The sequence below is a fragment of the Tachypleus tridentatus genome, chromosome 10 (genome assembly GCF_004210375.1).
Source record: "Tachypleus tridentatus isolate NWPU-2018 chromosome 10, ASM421037v1, whole genome shotgun sequence".
NCBI lineage: Eukaryota > Metazoa > Arthropoda > Merostomata > Xiphosura > Limulidae > Tachypleus > Tachypleus tridentatus.
This window is the reverse complement of record NC_134834.1, coordinates 165,716,938-165,739,761: the sequence shown is the minus strand read 5'-3', so window position 1 is coordinate 165,739,761 and position 22,824 is coordinate 165,716,938. Positions and strand designations below refer to the sequence as shown.

Genomic DNA, 22,824 nt, shown 5'->3' with positions numbered 1-22,824 from the left:
ACTTAAACCAGTTATGACCACAATAACAGGAGGTTCTGAATATGCTGAACGAAATGCAACTAAAACACAAATCTAAAGTAACAAAATAGACAATTATTATCTTTACAATAAACAAAGACAATATTCTCAAGAAATACTGACATTAAATTAAACTAGTCTTTCTATCACTCTGGACACTGGTAAGCAGCTTGCACTGAAAGCCTTAAATTCTCTGAAAACTGGCATAAGAGAGAGAGATGGATCAATCGCTGTACTTGGAGTATATTTCAACACTAAGCCTCGCAAATCTTTAAGAACACCTTACCATAACTCTAATTTGACCCAAAGATGTTAAGAGCATTCTTACCCATTCGTACGGCTGTCCAGTACATGCTATTTTCAGGACCGGCCTCACTTGGTGTCTACTCAGGTTGCTATTTCCAGGAACGACTTCACTAGGTGTCTACTTAGGTTGTTATCTCCAGGACTGACTTCACTAGGTGTCTACTCAGGTTGCTATTTCCAGGACCGACTTTACTAGGTGTCTACTCAGGTTGCTATTTCCAAGATCGACTTTACTAGGTGTCTACTCAGGTTCCTATTTCCAAGACCGACTTCACTAGGTGTCTACTCAGGTTGCTATTTCCAGGACCGACTTTACTAGGTGTCTACTCAGGTTGCTATTTCCAAGATCGACTTCACTAGGTGTCTACTCAGGTTCCTATTTCCAAGACCGACTTCACTAGGTGTCTACTTAGGTTGCTATTTCCAAGACCTACTTTACTAGGTGTCTACTCAGGTTGCTATTTCCAAGACCGACTTCACTAGGTGTCTACTCAGGTTGTTATTTCCAGGATCGACTTCACTAGATGTCTACTCAGGATAACCGGGTTTGAAGGTTAAAATATTTCATCGCAGCCTTTAAACCAGGATTAATGAACCTCCGGATCTTACATAGGGTGTACTACTGAAGGCCCGGTTCAAACGAACTTTAACTAAGTGCAGAATGTTTTCACACAATTTTGAAAAAAACGACAACAACCTTAAATAATAATACGATCGAAGTCTAAATTACAGAAGAATTCCGCACGTCTAAAAGAGACATAAAATGTATTCTTCCTTCAATGTATTTTGAAGACATTTGACTCTTACTTTCTCGATTATGTTATTAAACACTACGAGCATGAAATGGATACACTCACACACACACATTTATTTATGTATACAATATTTCATAAAACCTAAAGCTATGAGCTTACAGTTGTATTTCAGTAAGTAAGTTAGGCTTACCTTTGTGATTAGCGCGCTCGGAATGTGAATCTGAGGACTTATGGTTCACGGCTCTTTAACCTAAGAATGCATTTCCACCTTAAGAACGTGGGTACTGTATAACAGTGAAGAGTAAATCCCACTATTCGGTCAAACAGTCAAACCATAGCCAGAGAATTAACTACTTGCCTTTCTTTAAACCCTAATAGGCTAAAATTGCAAAAAAATTAGGTGGAGGGAGCCCTATGTATAGCTGTGTGTCAAAAATGGAAAACAAACAAACGAAAATTTTGGTAAGAACATTAATAAAATTAAAAAAAAAACCAGCTGGTACGAACAAGAACTAGTTTTAAAATCATATACTCTGGATTATCTACTGTTAAAAACACTTACTTGATACAACGACATTTCATCAAATTTTAGGTACGGAAACATTGTTTCATTGGAATTAAAACATTTATTTTGAAAATAAATCGGCAGAATAGAAAAACAAATTTGGAAAAAAAGTGTTGTATATATAGTTATATTTTATATTTATACATTATATTTTTCTTTATCTCTTTTATATTTTAGACTTGTGACCACTGCTCTTTTCGAAACGCCAAGGACTATAATTGGCTTAACCGTTGTATCATCCTAGCAGCTGATTACGCAAGCAATGGAATTTATAATTTTATTGTACCTTTGCGAGCACATTTCCATAGTCCTCAAACTCTGCGACCAATCATTCTCTTGTTGGAGAGAAGGTAACCAACGTCATAAACCTTGGAACGTAATCTGGGCCATGATGACGTCTCGTTTTAAATGAGATTATTTCATTATTTTCTGTACTATTCTAGCAAATCTCGTATACGTATAGATCCAATAATTTTTGAAACACATACCTTAGATACCGTACTTCCAACGATTGGTTGTTATTCTATACTTACAGAACTGTATATGGTATACTATTTGATTCATGTCTTTATCGCTGGTTTATCCAAATCGACATCCGTATGGTATTTCTAATGTAACTGTGCTATTCATTAAAAATGTAACAATACAGTACTGTATGATACGATTGTATCGATACATCGTCCCATATGATACGATTTGTGCATGTTCACGAAACCTGGCAAGCTTTCAATAAACACTATAAATCTTTTCTACAGAAAAAATCAGAATTTCTATTACATTATTTTAGCTAAAAATTAATATTTTTATATTAGTAGTTAAATTAGTAATTTCACAGTTTGGTTGTTGTTTGTGTTATTTTGAATTAAACATAAAGCTTCGCAATGGGCTCTGCCAACCACGGGTATCAAAACCCGGATTTTAGCGTTGTAAGTCAGCAGACATACTGCTGAGCCATTGGGGGACACCAGTTTGGCCGTGAAGAAAAGTGTGTGTGTGTTTTCTTACAGCAAAGCTGCATCGGGCTATCTGCTGAGTCCACCGAGGGGAGTCGAAACCTTGATTTAACCTTGTAAATCTGTAGACCAGCGGACCCCTGAAGAAGAAAGATCCACCTTTCGCAAGCGTTCGGATCATAGTGTTTTTATCATTTTAGAGTCAAAGTATCACTATTCCAAGTGCAAAACAGTTTTCATGCTAAGATTAAAAACATTTTTCTTCTTTAAAAATTAATAAGTTTCTTTTGAGTGATTTCACGGAAACATCCGAAATAAATTTCCAACTTATTTTCGATACATCTTTATATTTCATCTGCTATATTCACCACTCTATTTTTAAGAGAAGTCGGTCACTTTGATCATCCTTGTAACCGTCATAAAAATAAAAAATGAATCACAGTCATCCTTTTCTTCTTTTTAGAATTACTTCAAATTGTAGCAGGTAACTACATTTGCTTATACTAAATCTTTGAAACTCTCTGTTTTTAATAAATTTTATTATCAAGACTCAAACTTTGTAACAAACTGTTGGTGATACTTTTGTATCTAGATAAGTATAGTATCGTATCAGTCTTAGTATTTTGTGTTTTTTATCGTGAATTAAAGCTGAACTTGACGCATTTTTTATTATTTCTATTGCTTGTATTACGTTTAGCAATACGTAATACAGTTATATCTTTCTTTAATACTTTATTTTCAGGCCACATTCTGCATTTCTTGATGCTATTTCACATTTCCCTTTGGTCTACTGGATGCAAGGTTCCATAGATTAGTAAGTACCAACGTTTGCTTCTGTTTTTTTTCTGGGCCTACTAGATCAAAGTTTCGTTGATTCGTAAATACTGACACACATCGATGTACTCTTGTCTTTCATCTACTGAATGCCAGTCCTCGTTCACTAATATGTATTTTTATTTGTTTCCATACTTCCTCTTAGCTTACTGAATGTAGTTGTCTATTCTTTCGTAAGTACTAATATCTTTCGCTACTGTTTCCCTCTGTTAATTGAAGCACAGTATCTTTCAATTATTTTTTAATAAATTGGAGAAGGCTAACAAACATAAATATTATTTATTGGTCAGTTCAATGAATGTACTTTTACTTATTTATTTTACAGCTTGGACGACTTACTGAGAGCAGGAATAAACTTGGCCGATAGCGTCGTGGTGGTCAACAAGGAAAGTAGCAACTCAGCAGAAGAAGATCACTTAGCAGATTGTAACACGATAGTCGCTGTTCAGACTATGTTCAAGTTGGTCTGATGATTTATAACGTTACTTTCTCAGTCAGCAAACAAGATTATCTTTATATTAATCTTAGGAGTTATAATGTTACTTTTTTAGTCAGAAGTCTAGAGTCTGGACTATGTTCGTGTTAGTCCTAAGATTTGTAACTTTTGTTTCTTAGACACCAGTCCAGATTGCGTGCATGTGAATTCTAGGATTTATAATGTTACTTTCTTCGTCAGAAGTCTAGAGTCTGGACTATGTTCGTGTTGGTCCTAAGATTTATAACGCTTGTTTCTTAGTCATCAGTCCAGACTACGTGAATGTGAATCCTAGGATTTATATTGTTATTTTCTCAGTCATCAGTCCAGACTACGTGAATGTGAATCCTAGGATTTATATTGTTACTTTCTCAGTCATCAGTCCAGACTACGTGAATGTGAATCCTAGGATTTATATTGTTACTTTCTCAGTCATCAGTCCAGACTACGTGAATGTGAATCCTAGGATTTATATTGTTACTTTCTCAGTCATCAGTCCAGGCTACGTGAATGTGAATCCTAGGATTTATATTGTTACTTTCTCAGTCATCAGTCCAGACTGTTTATATTCGTTTACGGATTTAATGTTCAGTTAGTGATACCTGAAGAAGGTCATTGTTGGAAATGTTATTCACAATAATATAAATTTTTATTTTTGGAAATACAATCGGAGCAAGTAAATCTCATGAAATATCCATTGATAGGTAAAATGCAATAGATGTTTCATGAAGAATTATATTTTTTCATCTAACTGCAAGTGTGGCTAAAGAAAAAAGTACGAAATTTTATGCTAGGTAATGTTTAAGTGTATCACATTCCAATAAATATTTCACAGTTCTGCTTACTCTAAGTTATGCTAACATTCAAATAACAACAATAGGTAAACTATTATATATAAGTTACTATATTGTTGTATTTTCTTATGTAATTTTCTTCTTGTTCTTGTTAGCAATGTGAAAAATTATGTAATAACAGAATTTAGCGTCCAGATAAGTAATTTGAAGTCTAATTTATCACTGTAGTTCAGCATCTAGATAAGTGATTTTGAAGTCTAAGTCCAATTTATCACTGTAGTTCAGTATCTAGATAAGTGATTTTGAGGTCTAAGGCTAATTTATCACTGTAGTTCAGCATCTAAATAAGTGATTTTGAAGTCTAAGGCTAATTTATCACTGTAGTTCAGCATCTAGATAAGTGATTTTGAAGTATAAGGCTAATTTATCACTGTAGTTCAGCATCTAGATAAGTGATTTTGAAGTCTAAGGCTAATTTATCACTGTAGTTCAACATCTAGATAAGTGATTTTGAAGTCTAAGGCTAATTTATCACTGTAGTTCAGCATCTAGATAAGTGATTTTGAAGTCTAAGGCTAATTTATCACTGTAGTTCAACATCTAGATAAGTGATTTTGAAATCTAAGGCTAATTTATCGTCTTTTTTTTTCTTTTTCCAGACTTTTTCCTAGCGTACGAATAATTACAGAACTCAGCCAGTCCAGCAACATGAGATTCATGCAGTTTAGAGCTCATGATACGTATGCTCTACACTTATCAAAAATGGAAAAGGTAAAAGGTGTAAACAAAATATTTGGAAAACTTACCCTCAAAAGAATAAAACCTAGTTTATTTTCCTTCTCCTGAATGTTTAAACCTTAGAAATTTCTAGAAATTAAGATGTATAATGGAAAGGCATTATAGAGATTTATACAAATCCTTGACCCAATACCGCTGGAGAAACAATGACATGTTTCAGTACTTAACTTATTCGTTTTAACAGGTAGGTGGAGCTTGGTTGGAATCATGGGAGAGGGAATCAACGACATGTTAACCCTTCGACACTGATGTTGTGGTTCGTTTAAGTCGCCACCGTTAAACTAAGAACACTTTTAAATGCTAAACATCACATTATTGAAGGTTCTGTATTTATGAACGTCACTATTATTATTACATTATACGTATCAATATGGCGTAGATTTATGTTAAACGTTGAGTATTTACGTTGGCACTCACTGTTTCATTTGGAATGTATACAGCATTATGTTTCACAAATAATCCCATATATTCCAATATTTGTTTATTCAGTGATACATTTAGTGTGTACTTAACGTTAATACCCTAATAATACATATAGTGACTACATAGCACAAATGATAAGGTTAAATTAGTTTTTAATATTACGTTTTGTTATTTTTGCGCAAAGGTACAGAAATGCTATTTGCGCTAGCCGTTCTTACTTTAGCATTGTAAGACTGGACTACAGGGAAGGCAGCTAGTCATTACCACTCCCCGCCAACTCTTGGGCTACTCTTTTATCAACGAATAGTGGGATTGGCCGTCACATCATAACACACCCACGTCTGAAAGGGCGAGGATGTTTGGTGCGACCGGGATTCGAACCCGCGACCCTCAGATTACGAGTCGAACGTCTTGGCCTACCTGGCCATGCCGAGCCATATACTTTAGTAGACATTCTGTACATTGACATATTAAAAGCTTATGAATGGTTTTAAAAAGTTCTAACTTCTGTAAAATAACATTAAAAGCGTATTTACTGATAGTATTAAGTACGATAAAGTTTGACTCTAACTAAAGTAAAGTGCCCTCTAGTGGCACAACGGTATGTTTGCGGACTTATAACACTATAAACCGGGTTTGATACTCCTGATGAGAAGAGCACAGATAACCCATTGTGTAGCTTTGTGCTTAATTACAAATGAACTAAACTAATCAAAAAACGTAGATAGGCCGCACGTAATACAAACATAACTAATGTTAGGACTAAGACAAGTGGACATGTAGATTTCGGTGTCTGCGATGAGGATGACTCTCTCCTTTTGAATAATTCGATGAAACTTTCGCTACGTTTTACTGAGGTTACAACTAATTGTGAGCTAGAACCAAGTAAATATTGTCCCCTTACAGCGACCAGTTTTAAATCCATTCAGCATCAAACATGTGTGCTACCATGACTTTACACAGTCGAATGATGCTTAGTAAGTTAGAATTAACAACATTATTTATATGCATTATATATATAATACAGTGCGACCTTTCATGCAATAATGTGGGGTCATCAGGACGGTTAAGATACCAAATAAAAAAAAACGTGTTGATTAAAACGATTTTCTTATTATAAACTATTGGTATTAATATAGCTTCACCCAAAGTTTATCTTTTTTTAACCCATATAACCTAATAAGTCCTATCATTGAGAGGAAAGATTCTTAAATGTAGTGGTATACATCTGAGAAGAAAAATATTAAATGTTATTAAACAACCATTTTGCTGGAAACATGTAATGGGCCGGTAAAGAATTGTGTTGTTTTTTTTCGTGATACAATATTACACACTCTTATTATTGTATATACAATGCTGATCCGACTGTTAGATCACATGTCTAATGTTCACTAAACATCGTGGAGTTCTGAAATCAAGTTCACTTACAATACCAGATTGAGCAAATTTTATATTTGTGTATGATTACATGATATTTGCTTAGGGATATAAACTTCAAGTTATTATTACTGATTAGATGAATTGTATTAGAGTAATAATTTAGCTTTACAATAAAACAAAACATCTGGATACAGAGGCCAATGATTGAACACTGTCTTTCATGTCTTTGCATTTATCACATCTCCATGTTATCCAAAATATTCAGTAACTTTTCGTTTAGAAGTTTTATAGTTTTCTATACGATAGATGTTTGTTTTTTAATTTTTCACAAAGCTAAACGAGAGCTATCTTCGTTATCTGTTACTAATGTAGCAGTGATAGGTCAGAGATAAGGAAGTTAGTCATCACTATCCACCGCCAACTCTTGGACTACTCTTTTACACCAACGAATATAAGGATTGAATGTTGCATTATAACGATCCCATGCTGAAAGGGTGAGCTTGTTTGGTGGAACGGGATTCGAACTCGCAATTTGTAGATTACGAGTCAAGCGCCCTAACCACCTAGCCATTCCATACGATAAAGCAGAACTAAAAAACTTGAAGAAATGAAACACATGATCGAAATGCTTCAGATACTTTATTGGGAATCTATAACTATTATATAAATCAGCTAATTAAAAGTTCTGAACTATTTCTGCTTCACTCAACTGCTTATTTTCAACTATAAGACACCTTTTTTTAAATAAAAAATTATAATATTTAGAGACAGCGTGACAAACTAAAAATATAAAATCGTCCGTAGAAGGTTGTAAGAGTAGGGTTAAGGTTGGTTAAAATATGTTTTTAATTCTTAGTACACAGAAATATATTATCTTCAAACGTTCACAGTCTAAAAATAAAATTGAAAATAACACGAGATGAAAAATTTAATAAAATGTATACAAATAATAAATATTGTATATATATTAATTTTAATATTTGAGATGACTGAAAAGTTTAACAAAAAATTTACATTAATCTTATATCCCAGATGGATATCGCAAGTTTAAAAAACCCATACAAATTATAAATATTATATATATTACTTTCAACACCAAAGATGGCTGTAAAAAAGATTAATAAACCTTATATAAAGTATAAGTACTGTATGTATTAGTTTTAGGAACTTATTTTTTTTACAGTATTTTTCGTTCCTCAACTTGTATATTCTCTATTATAGAAATGTTTGAAGTTTGATAAACAAAACATGTGGAAGAGTTATCAAAATAGGATGATAGCAAAACATCAAGTAAACATCAAAACATCTTTGGCTAAAGTTAGAAGTATTCATAAGGAATGTACATACGTAATCACAAATATATCCACATTCGTGTATTAACATGTATTTATACTCCTATTAATCTACACTTCAGTATTTGTTTTCTTTCGTTACACGCCACCTAGTGGTTCAGTGATGAGTCTCCTGACTTATGACGCTAAAAGTTGGAATTAAATACCCTTGGTGGATACACCACAAATAGCCAATCGTGTAGCTTTGTGTTTAAGAAAAATCAAACTTTTTGTTACACCGCAGACTTTTGACATTAAGAATACAGCTGAAACATGTTGGATTATAGTGTTTCTAGAAACATCTAGATACTTGACATTAGACGTTATACCTCAGAGTCTTGACGTGGGGAATACAGCTTAAACATGCTAGATTATCGTGTTTCTATACAGGTTTAAATACAAGACATTAGACATTATACCCCAGAGTCTTGACGTGGGGAATACAGCTTAAACATGCTAGATTATCGTGTTTCTATACAGGTTTAAATACAAGACATTAGACATTATACCCCAGAGTCTTGACGTGGAGAATACAGCTTAAACATGCTAGATTATCGTGTTTCTATACAGGTTTAAATACAAGACATTAGACATTATACCCCAGAGTCTTGACGTGGAGAATACAGCTTAAACATGCTAGATTATCGTGTTTCTATACAGGTTTAAATACAAGACATTAGACATTATACCCCAGAGTCTTGACGTGGGGAATACAGCTTAAACATGCTAGATTATCGTGTTTCTATACAGGTTTAAATACAAGACATTAGACATTATACCCCAGAGTCTTGACGTGGAGAATACAGCTTAAACATGCTAGATTATCGTGTTACCAGATACGTTTAGTTACAAGGCATTGAACTTCAGTCACGATATCTGAAAATATTTCTGAGTATTCGAAATGTATAGCGATTGGATAATGTGTTCACAGTAAGAACTTTGTTTTTGTTGTTAATACATTTTTTTTTAATTTTAGCGTGAGAAGGAACGAGGAACCCACATCTCTTACATGTTCCGACTTCCATTCGCAGCGGGAACGGTGTTTAGTGCTAGTATGTTGGATACACTACTTTATCAGGTAAGACTAAGGTTAGTATTAAACTCTTAATGTGATAAGTGCGTAGCATATTAGGTTGGTGTACTCACAATATGCCGTAAAAACTATTAGACGAAATACGTTTAAAGTACGCTGTACGTGAGATAAAACAAACGAGTCAAACTTGGTTGACATAATTATTAAACAGAATAATTCAACAGAATAAGTATTAAAACGTATTTAAGTCAACTGTTGCATAAGATAAGGCGACCTATCAATTCGCTTGACTTAATCAATACTGTTATTATACGAGATAATACAACCTAATGTACTTAAACTTAGTTCAAGTGCTACATAAAAGAAAATAATTTCTATGAGGTCATCAGAATTAAACAACACGATCGCTGCACGAACTGTACTATGTATTTAAAGGATTTATAGACTTATTATTGTTCTTTAAATTACTTAATGCTACGAGGACAAACTGACTATTGTGGAAATTGCTCGATCAATTACTGTATTATTTTTATCCACACAATTGCACATTACGGCAAAAGAGAAGTGTAAGCAGCAATCTCTTTTTTTATCACTTATACTATTATCGGAGAAATCTAATAGTCATTAGCGATTGTGGACAAAAGCAGGTCGAAGAACAAGACAAGACTTCTTGTAATGGTAACTTGTATTTCATGTTTGTACTCTTTGGGTTGTCCTTCACTTACCACATGCAATAAGAATAGGTAACATCATTCGGTCTTACGATTCTTCAATGATCTTTACCATTTTCTTTCTCTTTCTCTGTACCAAAATTTTACATTTAAACGAGAAACAAATGTGACAGTGAATAGTCTTCTAACTCATATACAAATGACAAATGTAAGTTGTTTATGGTGATTGTTTGTTTTGAATTTCGCGCAAAACTACTCGAGGGCTATCTGCGCTAGCCGTCCCTAATCTAGCAGTGTAAGACTAAAGGGAAGGCAGCTAGTCATCACCACCCACCGCCAACTCTTGGGCTACTTTTTTACTAACGAATAATGGGATTGACCGTCACATTATAATGCCCCCACGGCTGAAAGGGCGAGCATGTTTGGTGCGGCCAGGGTTCTAACCCGCGACCCTCGAATTACGAGACGAACGCCTTAACACGCTTGGCCATGCCGAACCTTTTATGGTGAATAAAGAAATTAGTGACTTACTATACGAAGGCAGTTCATGAGTTAATGGTGAGTGAATGACAACTTGAATATCACATACACATGAATTAACGACTTGGTCAGCAAAGTCAATTTATAAGTTTATCTTTTTTAGGTTACTCGATTTGGGCACTGTAGGTATTGTTTTGTGATGAATATATCTGACCGAAACACTTTACATGTTCAAAAGCAGTCAAATATATCTGACCCAAACACTTTACACGTACAGAAGCAGTCAAATATATCTGACCCAAACACTTTACACCTACAGAAACAGCCAAATACATCTGACCCAAACACTTTACATGTACAGAAACAGTCAAGTTAAAATGAAATGGTCAGCCATATAAATATGTAATATCAACCAATGCGCCAAATTAAATAAATGGCCCAACATTTAAAAGATGCTATATAAAAATGGATAACACGAACAAGAAGACGTTTAGAGAAAACATGGCACTTTTTAATTTAAATTTTACTGCTTATTCCGGTTGTAATGAAAAACTGGTTGAACACTTTCCTCCAAGAAGACAAACGATAAGAATAGCAGCATTTTTAAGATTGTGTAATACTTACTTTTCTTAATTTATAACAGATATAATACATCCAATATGGTATACTATTTTCATATTCTATAAAATTAAGATTCAACTTTAAGAGGGATTCGATTCCCAGCTGTCGCTTGTAAGAGAAAGTGTATTAAAATCTTACACCATTCAATCAGTCTTCCAGATATTTTGCCTGTCTCTAGGCCTTTATATCCCCATTTTCAACTTTGTTATTGTGGAGAGCAATTCCCAACTAATATTATCATAAACAAATGTTCATAGAAAATATTAATATATTTGCTAAAATGGTTGAACATTGGTTCACATCACTATCTGCTAGTGTAACTGTGTTTCACATTGGCCCTCCTTTTTTTATTATGCTCTTTACCTATTCAACAAAGAGAAATAGAAGAAATAATAATGATTTTATTTATCTTTGGCCGTTTATTTTTTAAATATAATATATATATATATATATTTGTTTTTTAAATTAACGTAGGAATGTTTATATGTGATCAGTTTGTTGTTGTTTTTGGAATTTCGCACAAAGCTACTCGAGGGCTATCTGTGCTAGCCGTCCCTAATTTAGCAGTGTAAGACTAGAGGGAAGGCAGCTAGTCATCACCACCCACCGCCAACTCTTGGGCTACTCTTTTACCAACGAATAGTGGGATTGACCGTCACATTATAACGCCCCCACGGCTGGGAGGGCGAGCATGTTTGGCACGACTCGGGCGCGAACCCGCGACCCTCAGATTACGAAGCGCACGCCTTAACGCGCTAGGCCATGCCAGGCCCACATGTGATCAGAAACGCAAAAACAGGGGCATTGCAGCCTATGAAACAACTGTGACAATACCCCAGATATGAACCAGAGTTCAGCCCCTGAAACAACTGTGATAATGCCCCAGATTTGAACCAGAGTTCAGCCTCTGAAACAACTGTGATAATGCCCCAGATTTGAACCAGAGTTCAGCCTCTGAAACAACTGTGATAATACCCCAGATATGAACCAGAAGAGTTCAGCCTCTGAAATAACTGTGATAATACCCAAGATTTGAACCAGATTTCAGCCTTTGAAACAACTGTGATAATACCCCAGATTTGAACCAGAGTTTATTTCTGTATACAGAGCCATAATATTATCTTATTTTTCCAAAATTGATTGACGTCAACAGATTTTTTTCGGTTTTTACTTTCAAAATTTTGTTTTGACTTTAAAATAAAATATATGCAAATAATAAATTGAATGTATAAAAATTATTTTAGAATAAAATATTGTAATTAACTTTTATTTTCCAGGCTTTCGTTAAGGATTACATGATTACCTTTATCAGGTTGCTTCTTGGAATTGACCAAGCTCCAGGTTCGGGTTTCCTTTCTTCGGTAGGTAATTTCTTCATTGGCATAGAAATGTTTTTCAGACTATTCAATGGAATTTATTATCTATATAGCTATTACCAACCTAAAACACTAACTTTATCTCACTCTGCTCTGATAAACGTACTACTCATTTGAAGAAAGTATTGGCTTTTCGCGAAATACATTCATATGAGTTTTATCAAACAAATATAAATGGATGATTTTATAAACCAGAAGGTAACTTAGATAATAGAAGGTATTAAGCTAAAAATGACGTTAGTGGAGTTGTTTTAATAGCATTTTGCTTTACAATCACCAACTGATTTCCCATGATAAAGTGGAATCCCGGTAGAATTCGGAACACCAATAGGATTTGGAATCCCAATAGAATATTTCCCAAAATATTGAAGTGAGTCTTTAAAAAATTCTTTTCCCGACATTTAGATAACTTTTTTATTATTAAAGTCAAGGGGAAATCTGATATATAAAAATATTTTGTTTTTTATATGAAATAAAATTTTTGGGACACATATTTTAAACCGTTAAGATTCATTTTAACTCGAGTTACCTTCTCTAATAGAAGTTAATTTTGAATTAATAAATAATTAAATTTATTTATTTATATTTTATTGAATCTGGCGCGGATTGGACCTGTTTGGTAAAGGTCTGGACTACAGAACGGGCGAGCCTGTTTCAAAACAACGTGATACCACAAAATATCTCCCATAATGCAATGTGTTGTGTGTTATAAAGTGGGTGGTGGGTTGTAGAATGTTGTTGGTTGGCTTTCTTCACTCTGGTCGATAGTTCAAGGTCAGGTATGGTCAGGTTGTAGTGCTTGACTCGCAAATTGAGGGTAATGGGTTCTAATTCTTTACATAACACATTTTAGATTCAAACTCTTTAAATAACATATTTCAGATACTAACTTTAAATAACGTATTTTAGGTTCTCACTTTGAATAAAATAGTTCAGATTCTAACTCTTTAAATAACACATTTTAAATTCTAACTATTTAAATACAACATTTTTTATTTTAACTCTATAAATAACATATTTTAGATTCTAACTCTTTAAACAGCACATTTTAGATTCTAACTCTTTAAATAACATGTTTTAGATTCTAACTCCTTAAATAACATATTTTAGATTCTAACTCTTTAAATAACATATTTTAGATTCTAACTTTAAATAACACATTTTAGATTATAACTTAAAATAAAACATTTTAAGATTCTAACTCCTTAAATCACACATTTTAGATCCTAACTCTTTAAATAACATATTTTAGATTGTGGCTCTTTTAATAACATATCTCAGATTCTAACTCTTTAAATAACACATTTTAGATTCTGACTCTTTAAATAACACGTTTTATATTCTAACTTTAAATAACACATTTTAAGATTCTAACTCCTTAAGTTACACATTTTAGATCCTAACTCTTTAAATAACATATTTTAGATTCTAACTCTAAATAACAAATTTTAGATTATGGCTCTTTTAATAACATATCTCAGATTCTAACTCTTTAAATAACACATTTTAGATTCTGACTCTTTAAATAACACGTTTTATATTCTAACTTTAAATAACACATTTTAAGATTCTAACTCCTTAAGTTACACATTTTAGATTCTAACTCTTTAAATAACATATTTTAGATTCTAACTCTTTAAATAACACATTTTAGATTCTGGCTCTTAAAATTACATATTTCAGATTCTAACTTTAAATAACACATTTTAGATACTAACTCTTTAAATAACACATTTTATATTCTAACTCTTTAAATAACACATTTTATACTCCAACTGTTTAAGTAACATATTATAGATTGTAAATCTTTAAATAACACATTTTATACTCCAACTGTTTAAGTAACATATTATAGATTGTAAATCTTTAAATAACATATTGATTAACAGGCTTTGTTTCCTTTTCACTTCGTGCACTGAAGAGTATAAAGTAAAAGGCTGTATGACATATTGTTACTTCAATTGTAAAACATGGTCTTATAAGGATATTTGTGTTTGTTTTTTGAATTTCGCTCAAGGCCAACGAGGGCTATCTGTGCTAGCCGTCCCTATTTTAGCAGTGTAAGACTAGAGGGAAGGCAGCTAGTCATCACCACCCACCGCCAACTCTTGGGATACTCTTTTACCGACGAATAGTGGGATTGACCACATTATAACGCTTCCACGGCTAAAAGGGTGAGCATACTTGGTGTGACGGGGTTTGAAACCGCAACCCTCAGATTAGGAGTCAAGTGCCTTAGCCAGCTGGTCATAGTGGGCTCTGTAAGGATATACCTCAAACTGAAGATAAAATATAACATAGAAACACGTTTTTTGTTTAACTATCATCACATCCGTGATTTATTTGGATAGCCAAGTGCTGAAATCATACAATAAATATATCAATATTTCATCGGTAATCGTATTATTATTTGTTGGAGAAAGAGATAGACGTAGGTAGATAACTACGTGGTTTACCAGTAAGCGAAAGTGAAGGATGGATCCATCAGGAGTCGCTTGAAGTAACATTTTCTGTTGTCTTGTTGATAGGTAGAGTCACTAAAGATTTGTTGTTCTGTATCTTTTAATATGGCGGGTAATATCACGTGTCATTACTCTCATATTGTGTTACAAGAATAATTATAGACGTCAGTAGAAAGAATACTTAATAATAGCGTATATACATGTGTAACTGTTATTCATTATTGTATAACTAGATGAGAATATCAGAAGGAGATCTTTGGATCAGAACGTACGGGCGTCTCTATCAGAAGTTGTGTTCTACAACATGCGAAGTACCCATAGGACTTTGTCGCACCCAGAGTTCCTTGTCTGATGCTTCCTCAGTAAGATTGTTAAATTGATAGATAGTTAGATAATGGATCTGCTTGGTTACGTGTAACATAACTTTCTCTGAAATGTTTGAAAGATGATATATTTTTAAAAAGAAATATATTTTGATAATGTGTATAGGATGTAACTAAACATAACGAAGCATGTTTTGTGTCACAACTTTTCCAACGTTTTTTTTGAAGTTATCCCTGGAGCTTCTGGATAGCGATAGAGCTGCTCTAGCGGCTGATGTGGAGAGACAAGAGATATGTAGCATGGTTCGAACAAGAATGCACAACTTGGGTCTACCAGTGGAAGATTACGGTTTGTACTGTTCTTACGCTATTTTACAGCTACTCTCAAATACTAACAAGTGTCTAAAAACTGATATTTTTTCTCAGCTGCAGAAAATACACAGCTATTTGAACTATAGGATCACATCACCTAAACCTGATTTGCACAGATATCAAATGGATACCATAATTGAAAAAAATACATATATAAAATTCGAAGTCAGCCCTAAACAGTAAGAAGCGCCTTTTGAAAACCCTGTTAACTTAAAATGACGGTTGTTTACAAAATGTCTGACTAGGTGTACAAAAGTTCGCGAAGTGACTTCGAGCAGCATTTAAAAACACGAGAGCCCAAATAACTGGCAGAGAACAGGTGAAACCAATTTGTTCACAATAAATAAAGTGAAGCAAGAATATATACTTTGTCATTATCGTAAGTTGGCACACCTGCTCTGATACCATAGGCGGCTTTCTTAGCAGGTTTTGTTTTCGAGTATGGAACCAGCAATTAAGCATCTTAACCTATTATTTTGTAACCTAAAAGGCTGTAATTTTATGAGGTAATAAAATATTTCGTAACCAGATATCAAAGTTGTTTCGTGATCTGATAAAAAATATTTATTTACTGATGAGGAAGCAGTTTGATAAATTAAAAATGTATGTTTTCCTTTAAGTTATAAGAAATTGATAACATACAGTTTCATGATACAATAAATAATCTGTTTTTTTATCTTATGTAACTGGTATATTTTTTACATAAATCGAGATATTTCATAACCTTGAACTGGTAGCTTAATTCTCACTTTACAATAACCTATAATTTATTAGAATACATTTTTGTAATTTCATAGCCCTATAACTTATCGTTTTATTAAACGATGACTTATAACACTATGTCACAAAATGTTTACTTTTTCTTGTTCATGGGCAGAAAGTGTTATTTCCTAATTGCTTATGTCTAAAGTAAATGGAAAAGACCTATTTTTTTCTCTTCAAACTTTGCTTTTGGGACCTGGGAGCGTATAACGAAAACATGATGGGGGACTATATTAGGGGGCTGATACGTGAAAGTCATTTACATTACAATTGCAAATCTCGAAAAACGACTCACTTCTAAACACTTTTCTTCATTTTTGTATAGCTTTAGTATAAATGCATGTAATTTGTTTAGAATTAAGCACAAAGTTACACAATGGACTATCTGTGCTCTGCGGGTATCGAAACCCGGTTTTGGTCCCCATACATACCACTGTGCCACTGGGGTGAATACACGTAAATCTTGATGCATATGTTGTTTTATTGAGATATTATGTAAATGAAAGTGTGCAAGTTTGCTCATTTTTACATAGAAAATAATATAATTTCTAAATTTCATTATCCAGGTCAAAAAAGCAAAGTTTGAAGGAAATAATGGTCATTTTCTGTACTTTTACAACACAAACAATTAAGAAATAACGCATACTATCCAGGAACAAAATTTGTGTTACATAGTGTTATTTAACAATGGTGTGCTATCTATTATTCAAAATGCTAGAAACTAACCAATATTTCACAAATGTTGCTTTTGTGGTGTTATAATTAATAATATTATTATACATCTGTTTTAATATATTTTAGACAACGTTTCAGAGAAGAGAGACAGCCTTTCTTATGTTATGATAAATCCAAGCTGTGATCTAAAGCTCCAAGAAGGCGATATCGTGTAAGTTACACTTAGAACGCTTAAAGAATGTTATCTAAAGGTCTAAGAATAAGATTTAGTGTAAGTTTGATTTTGAATCTTCAAATTAACACTAAAATAGTGTGAACCTTCAAGTGTTCAAAGAAGAGGAAATGTATATAATTCGAATTTAGAACCAAATTAACATTCAAATAATGTTAAAATTCGACGACGCGTGATATTGTTAGTATTATAAAAACTCACTAAAAACAGAAAGTTTGAAAAAGTATCTTTAGTGTTCTTGTGCGCTTTCTGAGTTTTAATTAAAATATTATTTTTACCAAAGATAGAACAAAATCATTACGTCGTTAAGATCGGTATGATTCTTCTTATTGTTCTTTATTTACATTACGTTGCGTTACTTTTTCTGATAATCCAGGAAATCCTCGTATGAATGTTCAGTTATATTTGGAAAGTCAAAATATTTCTTACAATAATTTTATTTCAGGTTTTTAATAAGACCCAGCCCAGTTTCCACAAAGAAGACTTTTCTTACTCGTAGTTCCATCAGAATAAAAAAACCGAAACTAAAGGCAAATGATGCACGTCTCCAATCAAATTCGGAAGAATGTATACGGGAAGCGGCCTCTACTGGAGCTCACAATCATGAAAATAATGTTGGAGACCACACGGATGGCGGAAATATTAGAATTCCATTACTTGGGGCTATTGGTGTTGAAATTACACCACCTCCAGTTGAGACCGCTGATGGAACTGTGGTTTAAAAGGAAGACGGAAAAATCTTACAAAATTAAGTGAATAATGCCTTTGTTGACAAATCCTAAGATGAACGAATAGCCACGTTTTACTATCCGATCTTGAGGCAAATTTATATTTCCTTATCTGTATAAGCGTTCTCTCTAAACTTACGATTTAAATTATAAAAACAAATAGTTAGGATATGTTGATATTTTTATGACAACCAACAGGTATTAGAACGAACAAATGTTACCCACTCTGTTGAATGTGATATCAGAGAGGAGCAGCAGAGCATGGGGAATAGAGATCTCTATTGTTGCTAATCTCTATCTTAAACCTCATGCTACGTCCACATATCTCATAATATTCAGAGGAAGATGTAAAGAAATATTATTTTTAGCTTACTCAAGTTCACTGTAATTTGGAAAACCCTTAGTCACTGGCTTAGTACCTAATCATGTTTCAATATAGGCACGGCTTTCTATTCATATTTCTACTGCTAGCTATATAAAAATAGTCGTAGAATTATATTAATTTTTATTGGAAGAAGATATATGTAAACATTGTCTATATACACGTATAAAGATTATGCTTCTCAAAGACTGGAGTTATAACAGAATAATTATTATTCCTGCATAATTGGTCAAATAAATGTAACAATTAAATTATGATAGATTTTTGTCACTTCTTGGTGTAAACTAGTTACATAATTGCATTTTTTTCAGTAAACAAATTTTGTGCCAAATCTATTGGCTTTAGTGATTATTTTATACATAGAAATTAATGTATGTTTAATTCGATGTTGAAGCCTGCAACAATATGTAATGTTAAAATAAATCCAAAACAAGAACCTATCATATTCTTCCATTACATACACGATTAGGCTATTATTTAGCTGTTTAATGACTCAAGAACCAAGGTAGGAAATATGGTTTTCACTTCAAAAAAGCCAACATTATATACACGTGGATGATTCAATTCTGAAATGAAAAAGTTTGTGGATTGAAAATAAAACATAATATTCCCTCTGGAGATTATTGTGAAGTATATAGCAGGAGTATTCCTTATCCTAAATCAATGAAAAACTATTGCTAGAAGCTTCATGGAAACCAGGAAGATAACAATGATTTTGGACATAAGCTAAAACTATATGTTTATTTCAGAAAGAAAATAAACATCACTTCTTGTTGTTGATTGGTATTAAGCACAAAGCTACACAATGGGCTATCTGTGCTTTGCCCATCATGGTTATCGAATCTCGGTTTTTAGCGGTATGATAAACATTACAATATTATAGCCCTGAATAGGAAAACAAAAATATATAGAATTTTTTGTTATAAGAAATCCTTCAGCAGAATCTCTGAAATGAGAATTTATCAAAATATATTTTGTGTACAAAAATCCCACAAGCATCATGTTTTAAATATTCAGGTCTTCTAGAATCGTATTAGAAATCACCAAATAAAGTCAGTTCCTTAGGATAAGCGAAATTATACTTTTCAATAAGAAAAACCCCAGACAATAACCATTAGTTTGATGTTTCAAGGAAAATCCTCTAATGTTATATCATCAAACTAGATCATTCATGGTGCAAAATTCCTTCAACAATATGAAAGTATGAAGGGTAGAATGTGTAATGGGTAATTATCAAAATAAGTCTTTCGTTGCGTGAAATCCTAAAATAAACTGAACAGTATAGAATAATTGGAAAAAAATGCCTAACATTGAATCAAACTAAATCTCCTTCTGTTTCTTTCTATGTGAAACACCAAAAAATGATTCTTTAAGTAAAAATAAGAAGCCATTAATATTACGTGTACCAGTTATATAGTTACACCCTTGACCAAAATAATACTTTTTAAGTAAAATATACTTTTATTTTTATCGACTTTTTCTTTTCTTTTTTTTTTTTTTAATTTCGCTCAAAGCTACTCGAGCGCTATCTGTGCTAGCCGTCCCTAATTTAGCAGTGTAACATTAGAGGGAAGGCAGCTAGTCGTCATCACCCACCGCCAACTCTTGGGCTACTCTTTTACCAAAGAATAGTGGGATTGATCGTCACATTATAACGCCCTACGGCTGATAGGGCGAACATGTTTAATGAGACTGGGATTTCAACCCGCGACACTCGAATTACGAGTCGAACACCTTAACACGCTTGGTCATGCCGGGCCTATTTTTATCAAAATGCCTTCTAATTCGGTAAGCTTACCTTTAAACCACTAGGGGAATGAGAAAAAATGAAGAAACAATAACCACAAGAGGAAATGTAATTTACTTTTTGTTTAAAATTTTGTTGATGTTCAAATATAAACAGAGGAATGTTATTAATGACTGTCTCTTAGGGAATTTTTTTATTAGTAAAATACATTTGAGAACTCTTTTCGCAGCTTAGAGCAACCGAAAGACCCAAGATTAAAACTGTATACGAAAGAGGATTAAAGTTTCATATTTTATACGCTTGCGCAAAAATTCTCCATTTTGTCTGGAGATGGAGATATGAGGGCTTGAAATAATAAGACGAAATATTTTTTTTCGACATTTAGCCTCAAGTCCAAAAAAAGACAGTCTGTTTTCTGTTTACTGCTACTAGGGGTCCCGAGTGAATATTATTTTATTTTATTGTATAACCATTTTATTGTTAGTTCTGTAACATTTCGTATAATTTAGATGCTAATTTTCGACTTATTCCAGTTTTTTATTGCAAAATTATAAAACTGTTTTAAAGATTACATTATAAATTATACAATATAAATCCTTAACCCCTAATTCGTATTTAACCAGTTTTGTTATACAGAGGTCTTGAGAAACAGTAATTGGTACTGACAATAGACTTAGTTTTTCTATTGAAAAATGTTAAATTTTATTTTATTACGAAAGATATTTTGTCAAATTGAAATAATAGTAGAAATACAATAATCGTAACATAACAAAAGTCAAAATAAATTAACTTTCGACTTCTGAACGTATTTTGTTGATGAGGTTTAACTTTTGTTCAGCCTTTTTTACTCTTCTTATTTGTCGACTTTATTTACAACGAAATTAAAGTACCTATAAAGGTGGTTAATAATATAAAATGGTAGAAGTGAGTAGAAACACGTTTTTTTTTTTTTTTTTGCTATGCTTACACTATTTTTCTATGTTTATGTTAATTGATTTGAAACTGAAATGGACCGTTTGTCAAAAACAAATTTTGGACAAATAAGAAGACAGCATTAAAATGTTGGTAAATAATTACAACTTTGAGTGTATTTACTTTTAGTGTAGTTATTGACATCTGTTGAGAAATTGTGAAACACAATATCATGTATGTGAAGGTTTATATTACAGTGATGGCGAACCTATGGCACGCGTGCCAGAGGTGGCACGCAAGACCACGATTGCTGGCACGTGATAGGATTCCCGCATCTTTGCTAAGAAGTATGTAGCGAGCTAGGTAATTATGAGAGGTGGCATGACCTGAGAGCACTAGGGTTCAAGTACTTCGATTTTCAGGACCTCCTCGTGGTGCAGAGGAGGCAATGCGCGTAAGTGTAGCTAAGACTAGAACTAGAGATATTCCCGGTAGAATCGGTGAGAAGGATTGGATATCGGTAAAGCCTGGGAAATTGTTGTTCCCAGTTTAATGCGCCTTAACGTCAGCCCTTGTCTCTACTTCGGGTTAGATTAATACTATAATATATCCCAGGGATATATTAGGGATATTATTCCTACAGGTTGCATGTCGAACCTTTTGAACGACGGGGGTGGCATCGTAAGTCATTACATCTATTCGTATTGGTCTTCAACCAATATGAATAAATAATTATATCGGTTACTTATTATTCTGCAGTCATGAAGAATTATACAAAAAACAGAAAACTTGTCATAAATCATTCTTTGTAATTTTATTGAAAATTTGAATATAATACAAGCTAAATGCAGCTAAAAATGCAAAACATTATAAACTATTGATTAACTTGAGAATATTTTTCAACTAATCGTGTTTAGTTTTAAATTTTGCACTCCACATTATCATGGCATTAAAAAAGCTACATTAACGAAACGGGCTAATTTAATTTGTTTAAATATTTAACTGTTCTTTGTTTAAGTAAATTTTTAAAAGTTTGTTTCATTAAACTTTACTTTTGTGTGTTTAAGTTATACCAAAAATGAATGCAAAGAAGGCAAAGCTAATGGATAGTGGACGATTATTTCAAGAAAATTGGACAAAATTTGGAACCATTGAACGCAACGGAAAAGCGTTATGTATTTTATGTGGTGAAAGTGTTGTGTGTCGTACTTCAAGTGTCAAACGGCATTTTGAAACCAACCACAAAAATGTTGCTGAACTTGATGAAACAGAAAAGGAGGAATTTCTTGCAAACGAACTGAGGAAATATCATTCTCAATGTCTTAATCTTGGAAACTTTCTTTCTAAACCTAATCATTTGACGAAGGCCAGCTTTCAAATTTCATTATGTATTGCTAAACATGGTAAGTCTCTATC

At 33.0% G+C, this 22,824-nt stretch overlaps 1 pseudogene across 1 annotated transcript in view; it reads left to right on the top strand.

Moving 5' to 3' along the window:
• Positions 1 to 21,460, top strand: part of LOC143230851 (potassium channel subfamily T member 2-like) — a 90,572-nt pseudogene extending 69,112 nt beyond the window's left edge. The window contains exons 21-30 of the transcript XR_013016649.1: positions 1,822 to 1,994; positions 3,340 to 3,411; positions 3,757 to 3,891; positions 5,360 to 5,471; positions 9,609 to 9,710; positions 12,715 to 12,798; positions 15,509 to 15,637; positions 15,827 to 15,947; positions 17,534 to 17,618; positions 18,085 to 21,460. The product of XR_013016649.1 is annotated as a potassium channel subfamily T member 2-like (transcript). The remainder of the gene's footprint in view (positions 1 to 1,821; positions 1,995 to 3,339; positions 3,412 to 3,756; positions 3,892 to 5,359; positions 5,472 to 9,608; positions 9,711 to 12,714; positions 12,799 to 15,508; positions 15,638 to 15,826; positions 15,948 to 17,533; positions 17,619 to 18,084) is intronic.
• The last annotated feature ends 1,364 nt before the right edge of the window (positions 21,461 to 22,824 follow it).